The sequence below is a fragment of the Phacochoerus africanus genome, chromosome 14, assembly GCF_016906955.1.
Source record: "Phacochoerus africanus isolate WHEZ1 chromosome 14, ROS_Pafr_v1, whole genome shotgun sequence".
Lineage (NCBI taxonomy): Eukaryota > Metazoa > Chordata > Mammalia > Artiodactyla > Suidae > Phacochoerus > Phacochoerus africanus.
In genome coordinates this window covers 49369829-49393069 of record NC_062557.1, presented here as the reverse complement: position 1 = coordinate 49393069, position 23241 = coordinate 49369829, and the positions used below count along the sequence as shown (strand labels likewise).

Sequence of the window (23241 nt, the reverse complement as noted above, 5' to 3'; positions counted from 1 at the left end):
CTGTGTCTCTTGTGAAGAAGATACTTGGAGTTTCTCCCAAACCCAAACTGATGGAATTTCTAGAATCCCAAGGCCTGGGGGTAGAAAGGAATCCGAGGTTCTTCAGCTCCGATACCCCTCCCCACTGACTACAGTGCTGCGGGGACCCACCTCCCCTCGGGCTCGCGATCTGGGGGCTTAGGCTCATCGCCCGCTACCTCTGCACGGCTGCTCAGCACACACAGGCGGTGCTCCTCTCCAGCCCCACCCCGAACACCCTTCATCCCTCACAGGACACCCCAAGGAGGTGGGGACAGGTCTCCGCCTTACGCGGCTCTGCACCTGCTTCCAACTAAACACGGGGCTAATGTCCACGTGTCCTGTGGTCTTGTGCTTCTTCCTCCCTCACGTCTCCGGCTTTTTGCTTAATTGCTCTTTTCCCTCCTCAGCCACATTCCTGGTGCTAAAGGCTGTTTCTTTTGATTTAGAGAAGAGAGCCTGGTGGGAGCTGGACTTAACTAAGCTTCGAAACCCATCTGTTCCAGCCTGAAAGCATCTGACACATCCTCCTAAAGCCCCCAGACTGCCTTCCAAGGAATCGGGGCCCAGGACCCAGGACCCAGGACCCAGCCTCAGCCCTCACTGTCCCTGAGGCCAGCGAGGAAACTGAATCAGCCTGAGGCTCAGCAGAACTGGGCGCTCCCACGGCCTGTGCAGCCACCAAGTCTCCCTCTAGGGCCCTTTTTCGCCTTCTCACAGCGTGGCCCAAGCACTCTGGGCCTTTTCTCCGAAGAAAAGTCCGTCTGGAGAGCCTGGCCGTGTAGTGCTCTGTCTGTCTGAGTCCTGCGCTGCTGCTTTGACCGCTCCCTTTGTTTGGCTGGAAAGTTTGCCTGCTGAGATTAACCCACCCGTAAACAATAGAAGGTCACAGAGGTCAAATGCAGGTTGAACGGGAGCCTTTTGCAATGGAAGGGAAACAAATGGAAGGCCCCTAGCCAAGCCTCCTCAATTGTGAAAGAACTAGAAGCTGTGAGAGGTCAGCTTGGAATCCCACAGGAAGTGGTGGCAGAGCCAGGCCAGCCCCAAAGTTGTCACCACGGCAGCCCCGCCCTCATTCACTCAACAAACACTCACTGGACAGATCAGCAGTGTGCTGTAAACCACTCGGTGAAAAACCAAGGCTCCCAGATAGAGGGCCCATCTAAACATGGCCCTGTGAGCCCTGTACAGTGGCCCCTGTCACTCACTGCCCTTTCCCACCCACTCCCCTTCCCTGCTAACAGAATTCAATTTTTTTGCAGGTGGTGACAAGAGATACTTTATTTATTTAGGCTTTTTGCCTTTTCTAGGGCCACTCCCGTGGCATATGGAGGTTCCCAGGCTAGGGGTCCAATCGGAGCCGTAGCCACCGGCCTACACCACAGCCACAGCAACATGGGATACGAGCCACGCCTACAACCTACACCACAGCTCACAGCAACGACAGATCCTTAACCCACTGAGCAAGGGCAGGGATCAAACCCGCAACCTCATGGTTCCTAGTCGGATTCGTTAACCACTGCACCACGATGGGAACTCCAACAAGAGATACTTTAATCTCAAGAAAGGTAGGACCTTCCACCAGCTCCTGAGGAAAGTCCTAATTGGTTTAAATCCCTGTTGGTAATCTCATTTCTATTGCTGAATGCTCACTTTCTCAGCCCCTCCCACAGTCACAGTGCATGTGTGACCCGGTTCTGGCTAAAGAATTCAGCGGAAGCTGCTGGGAGGCTTTGGGGAAGGGATTTTTGTCCCAACCCCCTCCTGTTCCCTGTTCATCGACTGATGAGAGCGTGCAATGCTTGGCTCTCCTGCAGCAATCTCGCTGCCACGGGGGAGAAACAGGAGGCGAAGAAGGAAGAGCCTGACCCCTCGATTACACTAGGCACTGAATGACCCCTAGAATCACCAAGCTCCAGACATGCATGTGTGCATGAGAGGGAGAGAGAGAGAGAGAGAGAGAGAGAGGGAGTCTGTGTGTGAGAATGTTACTGGTTGGTCTCTTGCAGATGAAAGCAATTCTGACCCAAATTTATGCAACAATTTAGCTCCAGTAGTTTGAAAAAAAGTAGTTCTGTCTCATCAACATGAAAGGTATACGGAAAGGCAGATATGTAAAAATTTCTGAAGTAAATAGGTCTCTGATGGTATCCAGTCAAGCCACCAAAGGCGTTAAGCTGCAGCCGTTACCAAGTTATTCTTCTCCTTTCTAGGGAGTCTTGCAGATGCAGCTTTGCTCATGCTCAGTGAGGTTCCAGACGAACTTTGGAGGCACTGCCCTGGATTTGTTGGGATTTCTTCAGCTGCAAGTTAAACCCACTCCAAACTAGCTTAACTTAAAAGAGAATTTACTGACTTACAAAACGGAAAAGCCCAAGAGTTGCATCTGGCTCCAGGCAAAGCTAGATTCCAGGTCAGTGTGTCTGTCTGTCCCCACCCCCCACCCACAACCATCCGCCTCTCTCCCCTGCGCTGCTTCCCTCTTGGGCTTTCACTAAGGTGAATGTCAAGAACCAGGTGATGGTTCTCTTCTTTCCAACCTGACTGTGGACCACCGCTGACTCCCCAGTGGTAAGAGCCTCTCTCTGTCTCTTCATGTGAGGCTCCCCTGAGTTGTTAACTGATGTTTTCTGAGCTTGATTTAACTTCATGTTTACAAAGCTACTTGGGAGACTCATGCGTTTGCGGGTTATCAGTCCAGAACTGCTGAGCAACACAACATCCATGACAACTGGGCAGGAGATGTGAAAGGAGACCTCCGCACACTGCTGTGGGTCAAGTCAACACATCTCCTCCACCACTCAGCTCCCTGCCCGGCAGGGTGCCCCTCATCCATTAGTGAGTATAGACATTCCCCCTGCAGAAGTGGAGAGAAACATCCAAAACCAAGTGATTTAAAAACAAAAAAGGAGTTCCCGTCGTGGCACAGTGGTTAACGAATCCGACTAGGAACCATGAGGTTGCAGGTTCGGTCCCTGCCCTTGCTCAGTGGGTTAACGATCCGGCGTTGCCGTGAGCTGTGGTGTAGGTTGCAGACATGGCTTGGATCCTGCTGACAACTGCAGCTCGGATTATACCCTTAGCCTGGGACCTTCCATATGCCACGGGGTACGGCCCTAAAAAGATAGATAGATAGAGTAATTAATTAATTAATTAATTAATAGGTATTCCTTTGTGGCACAGAAGGTTAAGATCCAGCATTTTCACTCCAGTGACGGGTTGCTGCTGTGGCTTAGGTTTAGTCCCTGGCCTGGGAACTTCCACATGCTGCAGGCATGGCCAAAATAAATAAATGAAAATAAATACAATAGTAGAAAAAATAAAATAGATAAATGTGAATCCTAAACATGTCAGTCACAAAGCTGACGGGTTTAGCAGCCTTCCTATAAACAGCCATCCCATTCCTGTCTCTGCTGAAGGAGGGGCTGCTTCTTAAACAAGGGAAGCCTCTGATAAGAAATTAGATGTAAAATTCAAATAGGTTGACAGAGATCGAAAACAAGGTATCGTATAAACAGCATCCACAAAAAAGTTGGAAAGTTAATACCAAACAAAATGGACTTTAAAATAGAAAATGCTACTGGTGATAAAGAAGAATATTTGATAATGATAAAAGTATCAATCCATCGGGAAGATTTAACAGTTATAAATGTATATGCACCTTATTACAGAAAAACCAAAGTATTAAAACTGACAAAAATTAAGGGCGAAATAGACAATTCAATGATAATAGTTGGAGACTTTAAGACTCCATTTTCAATAATGGAAAGAAAAACTAGTCAGGTCAGCAAGGAAATCGAAGACTTGAACTATAAACTAACTTGACCTAACAGACATCTAGAGGATAGCCCACCCAACAACAGCAAAATACACATTTTCTGAAGTGCACATGGAACATTCTCCAGAACAGACCATATGCTAGGCCATAAAACAAACCTCAATAAATTAAAAATGATAGAATTAATACCAAGTATGTTCTCCTCCCACAATAAAATGAAGTTAGAAGAAAAAGTTGTTACTCTGTAGAAAGAAATTCGGGAAACTCACAAATACGTAAAAATTAAACAACACAGTCCTAAATAACTAATGGATCAAAGAAGAAACCAAAAGGAAAATATAAAAATGAAGATACAAACACCAAAGAGCAGCTAGAGCCATGTTTAGAAGACGTTTTAAGCTATAAATACCTACCTTAAAAGAAGAATGAGGAGTTCCTGTTGTGGCTCAGCAGTAACGAAACCAACTGGTATCCATGAGGATGCAGGTGCTATCCCTGGCCTCACTCAGTGTGTTAAGGATCTGACGTTGCCATGAGTTGCAGTGTAGTTCACAGACACAGCTTGGATCTGGTAATGTGTGCCTGTGGCATAGCCGTCAGCTATAGCTGCTCTGATTCGACCCCAGCCTGAGAACTTCCATATGCCGCTGGTGCAGCCCTAAAAAGATTTTTTTAAAAAATGATCTTGGAGTTTTCTGGTGGCACAGTGGGTTAAGGACCCAATGTTGTCATTGATGTGGCTCAGGTCACTGCTATGGTGCCAGTTTGATCCCTAATACTGGAATTTCTGCATGATGTGGGTGTGGCCAAAAAAAAAAGAAGAATGACCTCAAATCATTAACCTGATTTCCACCTTAAGAAAACAGTAAAATAAAAACCAGCTAAACCTAAAGAAGGCAGAATAAAGTTTGGAATGGAAATAAATAAGGAATAGAAAAACAGAAAAATCAAGTTCTGGGTCTTAGAAAAGATGAACAAAATTGAAAGACTTTAGCTGAATTGACCAAGAAAATAAAAAAGAATACTCAAATTGCTAGAATCAGAAATGAAAGAGGGCATATTACTAAAACCTTACCAAAACAAAATGGCTTATAAAGGAAGACTATGAACAATTATATGCTAATAAATTATATAACTTGGATGAAAGGAACAAATTCTATAAAGATACAAACTACCTTCAAGAAGAAATAGAAAATCAGGAGTTCCCTGGTGGCTCTAAAGGGAAACCTGCAGGGACACAGGTTTGATCCCTGGCCCAGGAACTTCTGTATGCCTGGGTATGGCCAAAAAAGAAAAAAGAAGAAATAGAATATCTATAACAAGAAATTGAATTAGTAATCGAAACACTGCTTACAAAGAAAAGCCCAAAACCAGATGGCTCCACTGTGAAATTCTACCAAATTTAAAGAAGAATTAATACCAAAGCATTATTCACAACCTATTCCCAAAATGGAAAAGGAAGGAATACTTCCCAACTCATTCCGTGAGGCCAGTATTACCCTGACAATAAAACCAGTGAAGACATCACTGGAGAAGAAAAACACAGGCCCATATCTCTTATGAATGTGGATTCCGAAATCCTAAACGAAATACTAGCAGACCAAATCCACATCATATGTAAAAAATTATATTCCTTGAGTAAGTGGAATTTATCACAGGAATGCAAGGTTGGTTTAACATCTGGAAATCAATGAACATTACACATGATACCAACAGAATAAAAACAAAAACTGTAGGATCATCTCAAAAGACACAGAAACATCCTCTGAAAAAAAACTAACACCCTCTCATTATAAAGCATTCAACAAACTAGGATAGAAGAGATCTTCAAGCTCATAAAGAGCATCTACGAAACCCCCACTGACATCATACTTATTAATGAAAGACTAAATGCTTTTCTCCTGAGATCAGGAGCAACACAAGGATGTTTACTCTCATCACGTCTACTCAGCATTGTACTGGAGGTTCCAGCCAGGGCAACTAGGCAAGAAAAGGAAATAAAAGGTTCCAGATTGGAAAGAAAGACGTGAAACTATATTTGCAGATGACATGATCTTGTGTATGGAAAATCTTAGACAAGCCACTAAAAAACTATTAGAACTAATACATGAATTTCAGAAAGTTGCATAACACAAAATATCTAAACAATTTTCTTTCTGTATATTTGCAATGAACCATCCAAAAATGAAATTAAGAAAACAATTCCAATAAAAATAGCATCAAAAATAATAAAATACTTAGGAGTTACTTTAACAAAAGCAATGCAAGGTTCATCGTGTGAAAACCGTGAAACGCTGAAATAAAGATCTAAATAGATTGAAAAACAATCAATATTCACAGATCAGAAGACTTCCTGCTATTAAGATGGCAATAGTCCCCAAGCCGATCTATAGATTCAGTGCCATCTCTATCAGATTCCCTCACTTCCTTGAAGACCTGACAAACTGATTCTAAAATTCCTAGGGAATGACAAGGGACTGTGCATAGCCAAGACAATATTGGAAAGGAAAAACATGGGAGAACTCACACTCTCAAGTTCAAAATGTACTGCAAAGCAACAATTTCAAGACGGTGTGATACTGGCATAAAGATAGACATATTACTAAACGAAAGAAACAACTTACAGGGTCAACAACCCCATTTATATAAGAAAAAATACTCTTACTATAGGGAAAAGTCTCACAACATTTGCAGTGATAGTTCTCAAATAAATACAGGTAGAATTAAATATGTAGGCTTAAGGCCTGGTGTCCAGAGTGTGGTGACCCAGGCCCAGGAGCTGCCCAGAATCAGGGCTCCGTGAGAAACAGTTGGCTCCTGTTTGTTCCAAACTCCCAGTGCCTCTCAGGCAACCTGGAAAAACACAATTCCCCAAGCAGGAAACCCGCCGCATATTCCAGCCTGGAGACCAGAAAGCCAAACCCTGTGACAAATTCAAAAACAAAACTTAAAAAAGCAAACTCTCACAATAGAATGTTAAAAAAAAAAAAAAAACAACAACTTTATTTTCCTTTTTTATTAATAAGTACTACACATTTGTTGTAAAACTTTTTTCAATATACAGATGAGCAAAAATAGATAAATTTCCCATATTCTCACCAGCAAGTATGACCAATGTTAATATTTTACTGCAAATGTTGTGAGACTTTTCCCTATAGATAAAATTTGTTATTATCTATAACTTGTTTTTTCACTTAGTGATATATGTGAATGTCTTTATGTGCCCAGTAAATATGCATGTATAATATCATGTAAAACATCTGCTCTTGCCATTTTCCCTCCTCTCACGGAAGTTTTTCTCTCCTTGTGGACGCCTGCTCCTGGCCTGGACCCAGGCCTGGCCAATAAGAGCCTTCTCTTCCCCTGCTCCAGTGATTCGTCCTGGGTTGGGCACGTGACCCAAGTCATTCCAATGAAACTCTGTCCCAGGACTTTCGCCACAACTGCGGAGAAAGAGAAGTTCTCTCCTGACTGGGGTTGCTGGGACAAAGAAACATCAACCTGGAGCTACTGGTGTTCCTTCTATGGTCCTGTCAGGAGCCTAATAAAGTCCACTGATGTTTTGTCCCCTGGTACAGCCACCCTGACGCCAGCCACCCTAAACTTAATCACATGAGCCAAGAGTTTCCCATTTTTGCACAGCCGCTCTGAGATGGACTTCTGTTACTTGTAACCCAAAGAGGCCCTAACTAATTCAGTGAGCTAGGAGCCAGGCGCTATGCCAGGCCCAGAGATGCAGTGTGACAGGCAGACCCAGTCTCCAAGGTCCAGGCTGTCTCCTGGTGGCTGACCTTGTTTGTGGTCCCCCCACCAGCCTGCCCAGCAAGGCAGCCCTCTAGGTCCTGCTGTCCACAGAGGCCTGCAGATTTTGTAAACTCTCCTGCATGAGTCCTTCATTGGCAGGAGAGCAAGAACTTGAACTCACATTTCCCCCAAATGCTTGACCTCACCTTCCAAATTTCTTAATGTTTCCCACTGTAGCTTAAATTTTATGTAAATTCTGCATTCCCTACTATTCTGTCTCAATATTTTTTTTCCTTTTTAGGGCCGCATCTGTGGCACATGGAAGTTCCCAGGCTAAGGGTCAGATTGCAGCTGCAGCTGTTGGCCTACACCACAGCCGTAGCAATGCCAGATCCAAGCCATATCTGTGACCTATGTCACAGCTTATGACAATGCCAGATCCTTAACTCACTGAGCAAGGCCAGGGATCAAACGTGCATCCTCGTGGATACTAGTCAGATTCTTAACCTGCTGAGCCACAATGGGAGCTCCCTGTGTCTTAATATTTAAAGAGTGTGTTCTCCAAAAATCTTGGAGTAAAAGTAAGATACACACTGTTTATCCTGACCTACAGAAACTAGACTCATCATATATAGGATATATGACTAGCAAATATTTTCTCCCATTTTGTGAGTTGTCCTTTTAAGAGTATGTGTATATATACACGTATATATTCTTTTTCAGATTCTTTTCCATTATAGGTTATTACAAGATATTGAATATAGATCTCTGTGCTATATGGCCAGTCCTTGTTGTTTATATTTATATGTAATAGTGGGTACCTGTTAATCCTAGACTCTTTTATCCCTCTCCACCCCTTTCCTCTTTGGTAACCAAATGTCTGTGAGTCTGTTTTTATTTTATAAATAGTTTCATTTGCATCATTTTAAGGTTCCACATATAAGTGATATCATATGATATCTGTCTTTCTCTTTCTTTGTATAATAATCTCTAGGTCCATAAAGAAGACCACCACATCTTCTTTATCCATTCATCTGTCATTGGTCGCTTCCATGTCTTGGTTATTATAAATAGTGCCGCTGTGAACACTGGGGTATATGTATCTTTTCAAATTAGAGTTTTCATCTTTTCTGGACACATGCCCAGGAATGGGATTGCTGGATCATACGGTATCTCTATGTTTAGTTTTTTAAGGACCCTCCATACTATTCTCCATAGCGGCTGTCCTAACTTACATCCCCACCAACAGTGCAGGAGGGTTCTTCTTCCTCCATGTCCTCTCCAGCATTTATTATCTGTAGGCTTCTCAGTGATAGCCACCCTAGAGTTCCTGTCGTGGCACAGTGGAGAAGAATCTGACTAGAAACCATGAGGCTGCAGGTTCGATCCCTGGCCTCGCTCAGTGGGTCAAGGATCTGGCGTTGCTGTGAGCTGTGGTGTAGCTCACAAATGTGGCTCGGATCTGGCATTGCTGTGACTGTGGCTGTGGCACAGGCCAGCAGCTGTAGCTCCAATTCAGCCCCTAGCCTGGTAACCTCCTGCTGCCACGGGTATGGCCCTAAAAGCAAAAAAAAAAAAAAAAAAATTATAGCCACTCTAACTAGTGTCAGGTGATACTTCAATGTATTTTTGATTTGTATTCCTCTAATTATTAGAGATGTTGAGTATCTTTTCATGTGCCTGTTGGACATCTTTATATCTTCTTTGGGGAAATGTCTAGGTCTTCTGCTGATTTTTCGATTGGGTTGTTTCCTTTTTTGAGCTGTATGAGCTGTTGGGATATTTTGGAAATCAAGCCCTTGTCGGTCACATCATTTGCAAATATTTTCTCACATTCTGTAGGCTGTCTTTTCATTTTGTCTATGGTTTCCTTTACTGTGCAAAACCTTGTATGTTTGATTAGGTCGCATTTTTTATTTTTCTTTTATTTCTTTTGCCTTTGGGAGACTGACCTAAGAAAACATGGCTATAATTTATGTCAGAGAATGTTTTGCCTATGTTCTCTTCTAGGAGTTTTATGGTGTCCTGTCTCACATTTAAGTCTTTAAGCCATTTTGTGTATAGCATGAGGGAGTGTTCTAACTTCAACAATCTATATGCAGCTGTCCAGCTTTCCCAATACCTCTTGCTGAAGAGACTGTCTTTTCTCCATTTTGTATTCTTGCCTCCTTTGTAAAAGTTTAAATTTTGATGTGGTCCAATTTATTTTGTCTTTTATTGTTTTGCTTTTAGTGTCATATCTAAGGAACCATTATAAATTCTAAGTTATGAAGATTTACTGCATGTTTTCACATAAGAATTGTATAGTTTTAGCTGTTTGATTCATTTTGAGTTAATTTTTGTATATGGTGTGAGGTAAGGGTCCAACTTCATTCTGTTGCATGTGAATATCCAATTGTGCCAGCCACGCAGAGCCTGGGAGTGGGCATCTCCCATCTCCCTGAGAACCTTGAAGAGAGGGCACCCCCACACCATTTCAGAAAGGACAGGTCCACTGAATGCCAGGCCCCGTTCAGGTCAGGATGGTTTGGATCTGAGAAGATGGAGAAAGAAACATGATGAGTGAGGACAGGACAAGAAAACAAAGCAAGCGGGGAATTAAGATGGGGGGGTGGGATGGGAGGGCACTGAAATGAGGGGACTGGGGGTAGTCTGGCTAGGAGGAGGGAGGGGGAGCCCACCACTGACCAAAGAGCTCAGAATCTGGGGTTGGGGTGAAGCTGAGCCAGGAGCCAGGAGGAGGCCTGGAACTGAGGGCTCCTCAGCCACCCAGCCAGGACAGCCCTGAAGCTGAAGATCCTTAGAGGACTGCCAGGCTTAGAGTGCCTGGAGCACTGTTCTCAGCTCCCGGAAAAATAAGTGGTCCCAGCCCTCACTTCAGAACAATAGATGTCTGTGTTTCCAGGCAACATCGTGCGGCAGTCGGGCTCATGAATTCAGGTACTGACTGTCAGGGCCCAGCTCCTGGATCTGCCACAAATAAGTATGTGGCCTTGGGCAAGTCACTTAACCTCTCTGATCCGTGAGCCTCAAAGGAGGAAAACCTCAGGGTAGGATGAAGGAAGTAAAGTCAGGCAAAACGCTCAGGCGACCCCGGTACGTACTGCATGCCAAGAGTCAGTTACTGCCTTGTGCCAGGAAGCCTAGAAGTGTAAGGACACTTATTTTCCAATTTTTCCCTGGTTAGGTTTCTTACAATGACGGTATATATACTCATGAGCACAAAACTCAGTGACGCTTAGGATTTGTGCCTTGGCGTTTTAACCCGGGGCTGTTCCTGGCTAGAGACAGGAGGCCGAGGGCGAAGGCCACACTATTGGTTTGACCTGAGCGTGGCCAGGCTGCGCTTGGCTCAGAGCCGACTGTGGCAGGAAGCATTTGCTGCCTGGAGTCCCCAGCCCTTCATGCCTGGGGCTGCTGGGCAGGGGCTGCCTTGGTGGGAGGAGCTGAGGCAGACCTTAAAAGGGAGCTGGGGTGGGGGTGCTCTTGGAGCCTCATCGCTGCCACCAGACTGGCATGTGGCCCACTTTATTACAGCCTAGGAGTCATTTCAGAGGGCGGGTGACTTGCTTAGGGTTTCATGTGTGTTTCTGGGAATGGACCCCCAATCTAACCTGGGCTCTCAGCACCCTTTTCGGAAAGCCAAGTTCTAGGCCCATGGGCCATAGGAGTCTGAGACGCCTGGTGTCAGCATCTGCACCCCTGGCCGCGGGAAAGTCACATCCGCTGTTAGGCTGCGGGCGTGGGCTCTGCGGCACCTCCTTGGGGGGAAGTTGGCATTGTGTTCTCAATGGCCGGTTGTGGAAAAATCACACACAGAGAGCAGAGTAAACAGAGAACCGGGGGCTGCCGTCATGGGAACCGCCGGGTGGAGGTGGCAGTGGAGGCCAGTGGAGGGAGGCTGTGGCTTGGCCCAGGCTCACCTTGGAGCCAGGAATCTGCCAGCCCAGGTCCAGAGGGCCTAAGGGGTGGCTCAAGGAGGTCTGAAGCCCGAGTAGCCCCCCAAGTTCAGCCAGTGAGCCAGGGCCAGGGCAGCACCCGGCTTCTCTGCTCTAGCCCCTCTGCCTCGTGCTCTCCCAGCCAGAGAAGAGATGCTGGCAGAGGAACAGCAGGATGTTTTTTTCTGAATTATCATTTCAAGGAGGCTCTGGAGACAGCCCTCATTCTTCATCTTCCAGACCCTAATCTTGACTGATGCTCAGAGCAAGGAGCCATCCATAACCCAGTAAAACGGAGTGTGGTTCTGAGTACAGCTCTGCGCCGTTTAGGTAAAGCCCTTCACACCCTGCAGAAAGACACTAGTACCTGGAAGACCCTGGCACACAGAATGTGTGAGCTCATGGGAGGTAATTAGCACATGGAGGTATTAGCACATGGGAGGCAGTCACACTTAAAAGATCAGAATCGGAAAGATTCAGGGGGATGGATCACACTTAAGACCTGCCGCCTGGGCCCCTCACTAAGGACCTGATCAAGGGGTACCTTCATTTAAGTGGATGATGAATCACTTTGAGGCTAGAAGTGGAAAGAGAGGCAAGATGTGGATGTATTAATTACACTCCCTGGTATGACTTGTAACCACAAGCCTTTGGAAGTGACTGGACCCCTGAGCCATCTCAGGGCCTGGGGATGAGGTCGGCTTGCTCTCAGGAAGCTACCACTTCCTGTGCCTAAGAATAAGGATCAAACAGCATTTCCCTCAAGAGCTCGCAGCCTCCCAGGAGAGACACTGGTCCACTGAGGCCACGGGCCCTCCCTCAGCCTTCCATCCTCCGTGAGGCTTCGTCTCTGGGCTGCCCTGGCTCAGCACTCACGCCGTGCCCTGGCTCTCCCCAAAGCAGTGTGCAGCTGCTGGGGCTCCTAGGAGCCTGGGGCTGGTTCAGCGCCTCCTCCCCTCCCCTCCAGGACGATCCCAGCAGCTGACAAAGAGCTGGGCCCTCTCCGTGCCCATGGGAGGAGGTCCCTAGCCTGCTCCCACAGCAGCGGTGGCCTTTCACCTGCTCGGCGTCCCTTCCTCCAGCTCCAGTGCCTCAACTGTCCTTTGGGGACCCCTCCTCAGCCCTGGCGTTGACCTCTCCCCTCTTCCTGAAACCCCCCATCTCTCCAGTTCAGCGTATGTGACTCCACATAGCCCACTGGAGCATTTCAAGGATTGGTTCAGGAGTGGGCTCGGGACCCATGTCCTATAGGAGCAGAGGACATGAGACTCAAGTCAAGGGCTTGCGACGAAACTGTTGGCAGAATCTCCTTCCCCTGGGGTGGCCACACAAGCGAGATGTTAGGGCGGCCGGCAGCCACGTTACTGCATGAGGAAAGGACCCTCTTGAAAATGGAGCCACCACAGAGGAAACAGCCCAGAGGCAGAGAGACACTTTCTTTCTTTGTTCTTTTTCTTTTTTCAGGGCTGTCTGTTGTGTTTTCACACTTATCCTAACCTTTTTTTTTTTGGCTTTTTAGGGCCGCACCCGTGGCATCAGGAAGTTTCCAGGCTAGGGGTTGAATCAGAGCTGCAGCTGCCAGCCTACACCACAGCCACAGCCACAGCCACACGGGACCCAAGCCTCGACTGCGACCTGCACCACAGCTCACGGCTACGCCAGATCCTTAATCCACTGAGTGAGGCTAGGGATCAAACCAGCATCATTATGGATCCTAGTTGGGTTTTTTACCGCTGAGCCACAATGGGAACTCCAAGAGACATGGTCTTAAACTCATAATTCGAGAGGCCTTGATTCAGCTGTTTCTGAAGCCATATCACTCCCTGGACTTTTCAGAGAAATGAGTCAATAATTTCCCATTTGTGCCTCAGCCCGTTTAAATCAGGCTTGTGTCCCCTGCGACTGAGAGACTGCACTTGTCCAGCACATCCAGTGCAGACTCTGTGGGACACTGGCGACCTTCCAGGTCACCGCCCCTTTTCTCCGGAAGATCCCTGCTGGCCTACTTCACTCACTCCTCACTTAGACTAAGGACACTCAGGGGGGCTCGGGGGCTCAGGGGGAAGACGCCAACCAGGAGAGACGCCGGAGGGCGAGGGCGAGGGCTGCGGAGGTGTGGTGGAGGTGTGCAACCTGATCCCGCGGCGTAAGAGGCCCTGGAGTGAGGGAGACTCAAAGGGCTGCCGAGACCATCCTGTCTAGCCCTTGCTGTGCCAGCAACACGACTGAGGCCAGAGGGCAGGGACTGCCCAGGCCCAGCAGCTGGGCAGGGCTCTGTCCACTCAGGCATCGTAAAGAGGCAAGTCGGATGGAGCCCCACGCCTCCGCCGGCTGCTCTCTGTGGAGGCAAGATTGGGGCCTGAAACTGTAAGAAGACCACAGGTCTGGGGCTGGAGGGAGAGAGCCTCTGGGACCACCTGATCCCTCCTGTCCATCCCTACCCCTCAGCCACCGTGCAAGAGTAGAAACTGAGGTCCAGAGAGGGGCTGGGATCTGCCAGAATTTGCATGGCACGTGTGGTCCGGGGGGCATCCACTCCCTAGGCCTGGGGGGAAGGGCAGGCTGGAGCGGGTGGGGGGTGAAAGTGAGGGGCCCCGAGGGCAGCCCAGGGCTGCTGTCTGATCTCGGGTCTGTGTGGCTGCCCCTGGGTTGAGCGGAGGCCTGACCTTTCTATAGCAAGTGCTCCTTGTTCCCTTGGAAAAGGGGATGCTTCAAAAAAGCAGGCAGGCCAAAGACAAGCAAGACTTGCCCAAGGTCACCCAGCAAATGGGAAGCTGGCTGAGACCCGAGTCCTGGGCCCCACAGCTGTGTTCGAGGGAACCCCAGCTTCCATTCTCCCTTCCAGCCTTCTCCTTCCTCTGCATCTTCTCTCAACTGGTCCTTCCAGGACCCCAGAAGAGGGGTTGGGGGAGACTTTGTTTAACCTTTTCCCGGGGGGCAGGGTGCACTCTTATAGAGGCAGCTGAAGTAGGGCCGTAATGGAGGGTTCATGGTCATTGGCAGCCTGCACGCTATCACCTTGGGGTAAGCGCACCCCCGCCCCTGCTTAGGGCCACAGGTAGAATTTGTCCCTGGGAAGGCCAGGTACATTCTCCAGCAACTGGCAGAAGCTTCCCCAACCACTCACCTGCCTGTCCAACCCCAGGCAAGTTCTAGAGAAGCCGCCCTCCGACCCTGCAGCCTGCAGGGGGCTCCCTTCCAGAGCCAGAGCCAGAGCCAGAGCCCTTCTCTCCCAAGTGGAAGGGGCAACACAGGAAGTCCCCAGGTGGAGATGTTCGGTGATGACCTAGTTCACTGAAGAGGCAGCAGAAGCACCTGGAGGTTTCACAGGCTCCCAGGGATCCCCCATCGGCAGGGGCCCGGTGTCCGAGTTGACTGGGCATGTGGTTCCTCGGGCTGTGCCCGGGGGCTCTGCTGGCTGGCAGGGTCCATGGTCTTCAGAATTGAGTCAGGTCTGCCCCTAACTGTGCAACCCTGGGGCATCAGGGCATCATAATGTGAACCTATTGGGATCTGGGCTGGGCCCTGGGGCAGAGGGAAAGCTCCGGAGTGCACTCAGCTCAGGAGGACAAAAGAGGGTATTCATCCCAGCTCAGCGCGGGGCTGGGAAACGGTTCCAACATCCCCCTGGGCGGCAGGCACAGGGGTGGCGGTGGGCAGTGGGGCAGTGAGAGTTTTCAGTTTCTCGAGTTAGAAAGACCAGACCAGAGGGTAGAGCCCATCTGCATGGGACTAGCTTGCTCTCCAGAAAAACAGGACCACGTTTTAATGAGCACATCCAAGTGTCTGCCAGGGCCCCTGTTTCCTCTGCCCCCTGACAGGACCGGGTTTTATGACTCTCACTGAATTTGCGTTAGTTTATTAGGCATGTAAGGGTCGCCTCTGGCTGCGTAATTAACATTTCTTTCCTTGCAAGGGAGAGCCTCTACTTTCCCAGCAACCGCCTGCTGCGCACACACCTGGGGGCATGGGCTGTCCCTCCACTGTGGACACTGGTCAAGCTGGTGCCAGGACCCAGCATTGCCATGGTGAGCAAGAGTGTGTGGCTACTGCCACCCCATCGCCACCCCACGTGGTTCCCATCCTATGGCTGCTCTGTGGTTCCCGTTCTGTGTCTGTTCCCTTGACATTTATGGCCGAAAATGTCATCGCACAAATGTGTATTGTTTTCATCGGCCCTCCTTTGTCTTCTTGCTGACAACATTCCCTGTTCCTTCAACACTCAGACTCCTTTCCCAGCGGAAGCGCTGGCTCCTTCTCCTCGGGACCGTCCCTGGCCTCTCCAGTCCCACCTGCACAAAGGGAGATGGAAGAAGAGGACTCAGAGGCCTCTCCAGGTCAGATACTGGGTTCTACTATTTTGTCATTTTTAAGGTGAGGGACAGAGCCCGAGCCTCCTTCCCCACAGCTCCTCAAGAGCAGGTCATCAGGCACTGGGTCCCTTAACCCCTTCTTACCTGTGCTCTGAACCCCTCGCTCTGCCTGGCAGAGCGACACCACTAAGGCTGAAGACCTCGGGAGCTGTCCCGCAGGGCAGGCCCCGTGCTCAGTGCTGGCGACACCAAGGAGGTGGAGTACTCCCGTTTCTCAGACAGCGATGTGGAGAGCAGGACCTGCGCTCTTTTTGTTTGTTTGTTTGTTTGTTTTTGCTTTTTGGGGCCTCATTGCAGCACACAGAGGTTCCCAGGCTAGGGGTCGAATCGGAGCTATAGCTGCCGGCCTACACCACAGCCACAGCCATGCCAGATGCAAGCTGCATCTGTGAACTACACCACAGCTCATGGCAACACCGGATCCCTAACCCACTGAGAGAGCCCTGGAATGGAACCCGCAACCTCAGGGTTCCTAGTCAGATTCGTTTCCACTAGCGCCACAATGGGAACTCGGGAACTCCAGGGCCTGTGCTCTTCACCTCCACAACACACTGCCTCTTGTTTAAAAAATAAGAACAAAACCCAGCAAACTGTCTCCCCCACCACAATTCAGAATATTTACAACCCAGGAAGCTAACCAGAAAGACTTGGGGGCCAAGACCCCAAATGGGATTATCTTAGTTGGGTCCCATCCTTTATCACACCCTTTCGCTGACATTTGACGCAAAATGCAGCCAGCTCTGGAGATGCCCAGAGCCTGCCATGACTCCAGACCAGGATCTGCATGAGGTCACAGGTATCCTATTGTAGGGAACAGGCTTGGTTCATGTACTCAGGCTGTAACTAATCATTAGGTTCTAAATGAGTCCTGTTTCTCCCTTTTCCTCCCTTTGTTCTCCCTGGGAAACCTCTGGTGGGGGGTCAGCCCCTCCATCCGCTGGCTTCCCTCCAGCCGTTCCAACCAGCTGGGTAATGGGCACCAGCTGGGTAATGGGCACCTCTGGCAGTTCTGATTCAAATGCACAGCCCAGGTGCACAAAGCAAAAACTGCAGATGAGCGAAATGACTCTTCCTGAAACCCTTCAAGAAGGGATGGGGAGCCAGATACCATCACCTGTTGGTGGTTCCAGCCTGCTAGCTTTCCTGGCAGGCTTGGGGAAGTCTTGGTTTCTCCAGTGGAGCCCATGCCCAGGGGCAGCTTAGCACCCTGAGGTCCTGAGAGATGATTGGGCCCAGAAGATTCATGACTCTGTCCCACTTACCCACTGAGTGCATAGACAAGTGGAGTGACCCACACCATTTACCAGCTACTTAACCCAGTTCCCACTTGTACTGATGAAAGGCTTTTAAATCATCTCTCAGAACAAGGAGCAGATGTGGGCAACCTCAGGCTATTCTGCAGCTCAGCCATGCCTCTCCACTCCAAGCTCCTTCCCCATGGCCATCCTCAGTGTGAATTTCTCAGCCTCAAGCTGGATGCCTCATGGCCACAAAATGGCTGCTGCAGTTCCAGGCATCAAAACTCTTCATGGACAGGAAGCAAGGAAAGAAAGGCATCATCCTCTATAATTTATTTAGGAAGACCCTTTCACCTCACTGGCCACGGGTCACGTGGCTGTCCTCAGCAGCCAGGGAACTGAGAAAGCCAGTATCTGGCAAAGAGCAAGGGTCTCCCCATGATGGGCCTAAATCCCTCATGTTTCATGCACTGTGCCAGGGTGAAGTCTTTGCTACCTGGAGTGAAATCAAGGCTCTGTGAGCTAAAAGAGGGGCATCTTTGTTGGGTAGCCAGCTAACAATGCTGTTTTCTCTTCGTTAAATTCACAACAGTCCACTGAGGTGGATCTTGGTATTATTCTCATTTTACAAAGGATGAAACTGAGACTCATTTAGTAACTTGCCCAAGATCACATGACTGGTAACTAGTAGCAGTTTAATCCCAGGTCTGTCTCCTGAGAGCATACTCTTAACTACCACATACCCTTAGGTACCTGCTACCTGGGTATGTGCCAGCCAGGCTGTGACCCTCTTGAGGGAAGGGACCATATCTTTCTTATCTTTGTATTTAGGCAGTGTCTTACAATGGACAGAAGCCCAGCTGAACTGATTTCAACACAGAATCATTTGGGTTTGATACTTGCTGCTTTGTAATATGTTTTATAAGCGAGAGTACAAACTTGCCAACACCGCCTCTAAAAAAATAACACCTATCTCTTTTCTTTGGTATCCTTTTCCCCTTGCTCATGCTGGGTTCCTGAAGTCCTGGGAAGAATTCCAACATAAATATCACCAGTGATGGAAATCTGAGGGAAGGCGAGGAGGATGAAAGACGAATTGAGGCCCCAAAGAGTGTCCAGTTCCTCCTTAACTGCAGAGCCATGGAAAATTCTTTGTTCCCAACTGCTGGCTTCTTGCCTCCAGGATCTGGGTGGGTATTGCCCCTTGGTCCACTTCCTGGTCAGGTCACAGACAGTTTGTCGGGGGCGGGGGGAGTGTCCTGGGGAACAGAGGGCAGAACCAGGCTGGGTCCTTGGAAGTGGATGCAAGATGCCCTGAGCATCTGCCACCCAGGAAGCCCAAGCTGGTCTCTGTAGGTTCACTAGCTCACTTAGCGCTCAGAACGACTAAGCTGCCCATCTTACAGCTGAGAAAACCGGCACTCAGAGAGGTAAAGCTGCTTGTCTAAGGTCACATGGTGGGGCTAGGACAAACATCTCAAGCCTCTGGGCTTCTCAGGTGAGGTTCTTGCCCCAGTCCAGGGTGACAGCCATCTCGGGGACCTCGAAGAGGATGCTGATGGCAGGCTGGGGACCCCGGCCCCTCCTCAGAGCTTTCCCCAGGCTGTATAACCCAGTGGTCATGAGCAGGGGCTTTGAGTCAGAGGCAGGTCAGGAAATTAGCCCTGCAGTACCTAGGGACCCAGCACAAGCAGTGCAGCACAGGGGTTACGAGCCTGGGCTCTGGGGCCAGATGGCCTGGGTTCAAAGCTCTGTTCTCCCATGGACCAACTGTGTGGTCCTTACATTATTGTGCAGCTCTATCTGGTAGCCATGTACACCTGCTCTAAAGGCTGCTGGTAAAGACTAAATCAGCCCGGAGCTGGCTGTTGTTACTTTATATCCTCAGAGCAGAAAGTGCTGTGCGGGGCCTAAAGCAGACCCCACACCCAGTCCCACCCTTCCCTCCTCCCCAGCAGCTGGCTTTATGGATGACCCACCTGAGAGGGCCTGTTCTGATTTGGGTACACAAATGAGGGGGGTGTGACCGCAGGGAATTAAAGGCAAATGGACCCAACTTGCAAATTTGGGCATTTTCATGGAGTGCGGTTGTTGGGGCTGGAGGCTGGAGGCCATCGAAAGACCCCCTCCTAGCCCCACCCCCCCAGTACAGAGGGCCAGCCCAGCCCAAGCCTGATGAGTGTCCCCAGTACACCCAGCCATTCTGGGAGTGAGCACACTCACCCATCACACAGATTCCCTTGGTCAGCTAGGCCTAGGCTGGGTCCGCCGTAAGTCATGGCCTCAGGGAGGAGCCCAGAGAAGGAGAGGACGTGCCAAGGTCACCTACAGAGCCGGCAGTGGGGCAGGGAGCCCTGCCGTGCACCTGTCCAGAGACTGGCCACAGCCCAGGCGTCAGATGTCCTGGGCACTGTGCCTGGTCTGCCACGCTGGGGATCTGGGTGCCTTTGCCAACTTCCCTAACCTCTCCGGGCTCCTGGACTCCACCTAGGAACCTGGAAGGGACCCAGAGCACTGGAGCTGCCCTGGCAAGAGGCAGTACCTAGGCTCTGGGCCACAATGACAGGATATCCCCAGGGAGCTGGGCTGGCTGCCACGCAGGGAACACCAGGGCGGAGACCTGGCACCACGGATGAGAGGCCCCAAAGGGCACTGAGGAGGGAAAGTCAGGACAGCTGGGCCCTGAGAGGGTAAAAGAACAGGCCAGGAGTGGCATGGAAACTGTAACAACAATGAGAGGCCCACAAATAGAGAGCTGAATCTTTGCTCTGCCCCCAGCCTAGGAGCCTGGGGCAGGCCTGGGTCTCCTGCCACTTTGTCCTAATTTTGCTTCTGGGTGGGCTGTGTGAGCAAGTCCCTACCAGGAATCCTGTGAACTCCAGACACTGTTGTGTCCCACCCCACTGCACAGAGACCCTGAGCCCAGAGGGGAGGAGGCTTTCTCAGACTCTGAAGGCCAGGGTCATGCCTGAAAGTACCCAGCCTCACTTGAGGACTTAACCAGCCCCACTAATCCAGCCCCAGTCCCAGGGTTACCTACAGGACAAGGCTGAACCAGCTGCCCCTGCTCTCTGCACACAGGGGCAGGGATATTCTCCAGGCCGAGGGACTGACCAAGACAAGCCTTGCCCTCAGGTACCCCCAGGTCAAAGGCCTTTCTCCAAACCAAGGAGCAAGTCCCAGGTCTCAAATTCCTTTTCAAGCTGTGCCTCAGTCTTACAAACCTGGTTGGGTGTAACCATTTACAAGGCAAATAAGGGTTTTGTGTTTTATCTTTTTACAACCCACTATTAGCTGATGCCATACAGGCCGACTGGTCAGGTGTGGCCTTGAACCTGGAACAGAGTGGCCTCCCTGCCAGGGAAGACTTTACCTCACTGGCCAAGGTGATGATCAGCACAGCCCAAGAATATTCAGGACACTATGTGGTTATGCCAGACATTATAGCAGGAAAAAAAAAAAAAAGAAAAGAAAAAAACCATAGAGCTAGAAGGAAACTCAGTCAGCTGTGTGATCTCCAGTAAATTCCAGGCTCTCTTTGGGCCTTAACCCCAGTCCATACAATGAATGCTGACTCTGACATATTCCACAATGAGAATGCCACAGCTCACAATAACGTGATTCTAGTCATTGAATTTTTCACGCTCCAGATTTGTACCTCATTTCCTTTTCTTCTCTTATTGCATTGGCCAGCTAAAAACTTGTTCATTTAACCCATACCTTTGAGAGTCTAGTAAGTGCCAGACTAGGTGCCAGGCTCTGAAATGCCATGAGTGCTACAGACACCATCTCAGCCTCAGGAGATTCTCATTCTAGAAGCAAATTTTATAATGACCTTCATGCACTGGGCCACCCTGTAGAGACCTTGTGATGACTCATCTGCAGCTCCCGTCCTGGAGGGACGCACAGCTTGGGTGCTGCACATGGAGATTCAGGCAAATAGGGAGGAGCACAAAAATGCTAGGCCACTCTGGAGACACAAGGTCACCAGCTTCTGAGGGGTCAGAGAGGGCTTCTTGGAGAAGGCAGCACTTGAGCCTGGCTTTAAAGAGTGAGGAGGGTTTAGACAGGGAAAGATGAGAAGAACACGTTTCCCACCCTAGATAACAGCGTGGACAAAGGCAGGGGGGAGAAGACAGGTAAAGTCAAGTCCACGGTGCTGAGGGGCACCAAATAAGGCTGGCAAACCGAGGAGACGATGTTAATTAGAGAGACCCTGGGGAGCCATGGAATGTGCTTGAGCAGGAGAGGAGCCGCACGCCTAGGAAGGGGAATCTAGCGGCAGCCACGAGGGGAGGCAGGCCTGGAAGGAGCAGGCACGCCCTCATGGGACAAGCTGCCCCTCTTCCTGAGGTCCGGGGGTGCCTGTGTCCACCACTGGGAGGGAGAGGACAGCCTCCTCTCCTCAGCCTGGCCGGGGAGGTAAGGGGGCAAGGACAGGAAGTTGCCTCAAGGAGCCGAGGCGCGAGCAGCCTGGTCCAGGGCCCCTGCCCCCCAGCTGCGCAGGTCGGTCCCACAGAGATGGACGCAGGGGAAGGAGGCCAGCCTCCTCAGGCCAAAAGTCTAGGCGTCCAGGGCCGCAGGCGCCTGGGTGCCTGTGGTCCCACTGCTGACAAACCTCTGCTTCCCCAGGTCCTGGCGGCCAGGCACACTCCTGCCTTGACGCAGTCGTTCCGACACTCTCCGTGACACCTCCTGGGAAGCAAGGTGAGTTCTAGAGTGACCACAGTGGCGTGTGGGCAGACAGTCCAACCAGTGTGCTGGGAGCTTGATGGGGACCTGTGGGCTGCGGAGCCTTACCGGCCTCAAAGATGGGCCGTAGCCTGTGGGCCTTAAAGACTAATAGGAATGAGCCCTGGAAGGGTGTTCCCGGCAGAGAAAACAGAGCGAAGAAACTTCCTACTGTGTACAGGGAACTAGATATGGCCCCAGTGGAGCAACCGTGGGAGGCAGGAAGTGGCGAGGATGAGTGTGGGCTGAGGAAGATGGTCACCCCTGAGGGGCAGGGCTGGGAGGAGATGAGAGGGTGAGGGTCCCCAGCTTAGAGCACACAGAGAGGCTGGAGGCCCAGGCGGGGAGGGTGGCTCCAGGCCAGGTGGGGCCTTGGGCCCAGGAGGACTGGGGAGGTGCATCTGGAACTTGCACAGGGGTCCCCACCCAAAGACCAAATTAGAAGAACTTGGGGTTAGGGAGAGGTAGCCAACAGGAGGGTCTCCCCCACAGTAGCAGGTGGCCAGTCTTTCCTGCCTGCCCTCAAGGGGTCTGTCTAAGTGGATGGACCGGAGCTAGGACGGTGGGCTTGAAATCCATGCTCTGCAACAGCGTCCTAGGGAACCTGGGACACCTGCCCACCTGGGCCTGGGAAGAGGAAGCGAGATTCCCCTGCTTTCCAGGGCTGTTTGCATTTCGAGTCAAACCCATTTACAAACCAAAGCGGGGCAGCCTCTCTGTCTTCTCTAAGGACTGCAGCTGCCTCAGCCGCTCCCACGGCTGGTGCTGCTGGGACAGACAGGGAATGAGGCCCAGAGACAAAACAGGGACCTCCACTACCTCGTGGCCAGGTCGGCTTTGCATGGGCCATTCCCTCGGCCTGGAACACCTTTCCCTCTCCTGTTCCTTCAGATTTCAGCAGAAGTGTCCCCTCCTCCAGGCGATCTCTGATCTGCCCTCCCCGCCACGTTCTCAAGGCACCACCGGCACCTGAAGTCCGTTGCTGTGTGTGGTTATTTGGGATTAAGGACTTGCTCCCTTCTCGGCTGTGAGCTCAGGGAGGACAAGGACCATCTCTCCAGGACTTGGCAACTTGCCTGGTGCATGCCGGGTGCTTGAGAAATATCTGGGAAGGAAGTGGGGAAGGAAGGAAAGCAGAAAGAAGGGAGGAAGGAAGGAGGAAGGGGGAGGGGAGGGGAGAAGCTGGGGCAACAGCAGGGTTGGAGCCCCGTCCTCCCGCCTCCAACCCTCCCAAACTCCGGCCTGGCACCTGTCCCCTGAGCTATTGCTCAAGGCCCTTCCCCAGGTTCAGGGAGGAGCCCCCACGGGCCGGGCTGTCCTAGGCTCACTCCCTGGCTTCGGAGGAGACACCCCAGCCTGGCCCAGCAGAGGCATCCCAGCAGCTGAACCTCGAGGACAGTCACCAGCGCAGGAGGCATGGG

The 23241-nt window shown here is 50.4% G+C and overlaps 1 long non-coding RNA gene across 1 annotated transcript; it reads left to right on the top strand.

The window, feature by feature from the left end:
• The first annotated feature begins 15611 nt into the window (after positions 1 to 15611).
• LOC125114659 (uncharacterized) lies at positions 15612 to 21801 on the top strand. Its single transcript, XR_007131869.1, has 3 exons — positions 15612 to 15815; positions 18112 to 18279; positions 21722 to 21801. It is a non-coding gene; the product is annotated as an uncharacterized LOC125114659 (long non-coding RNA).
• Positions 21802 to 23241: the final 1440 nt, after the last annotated feature.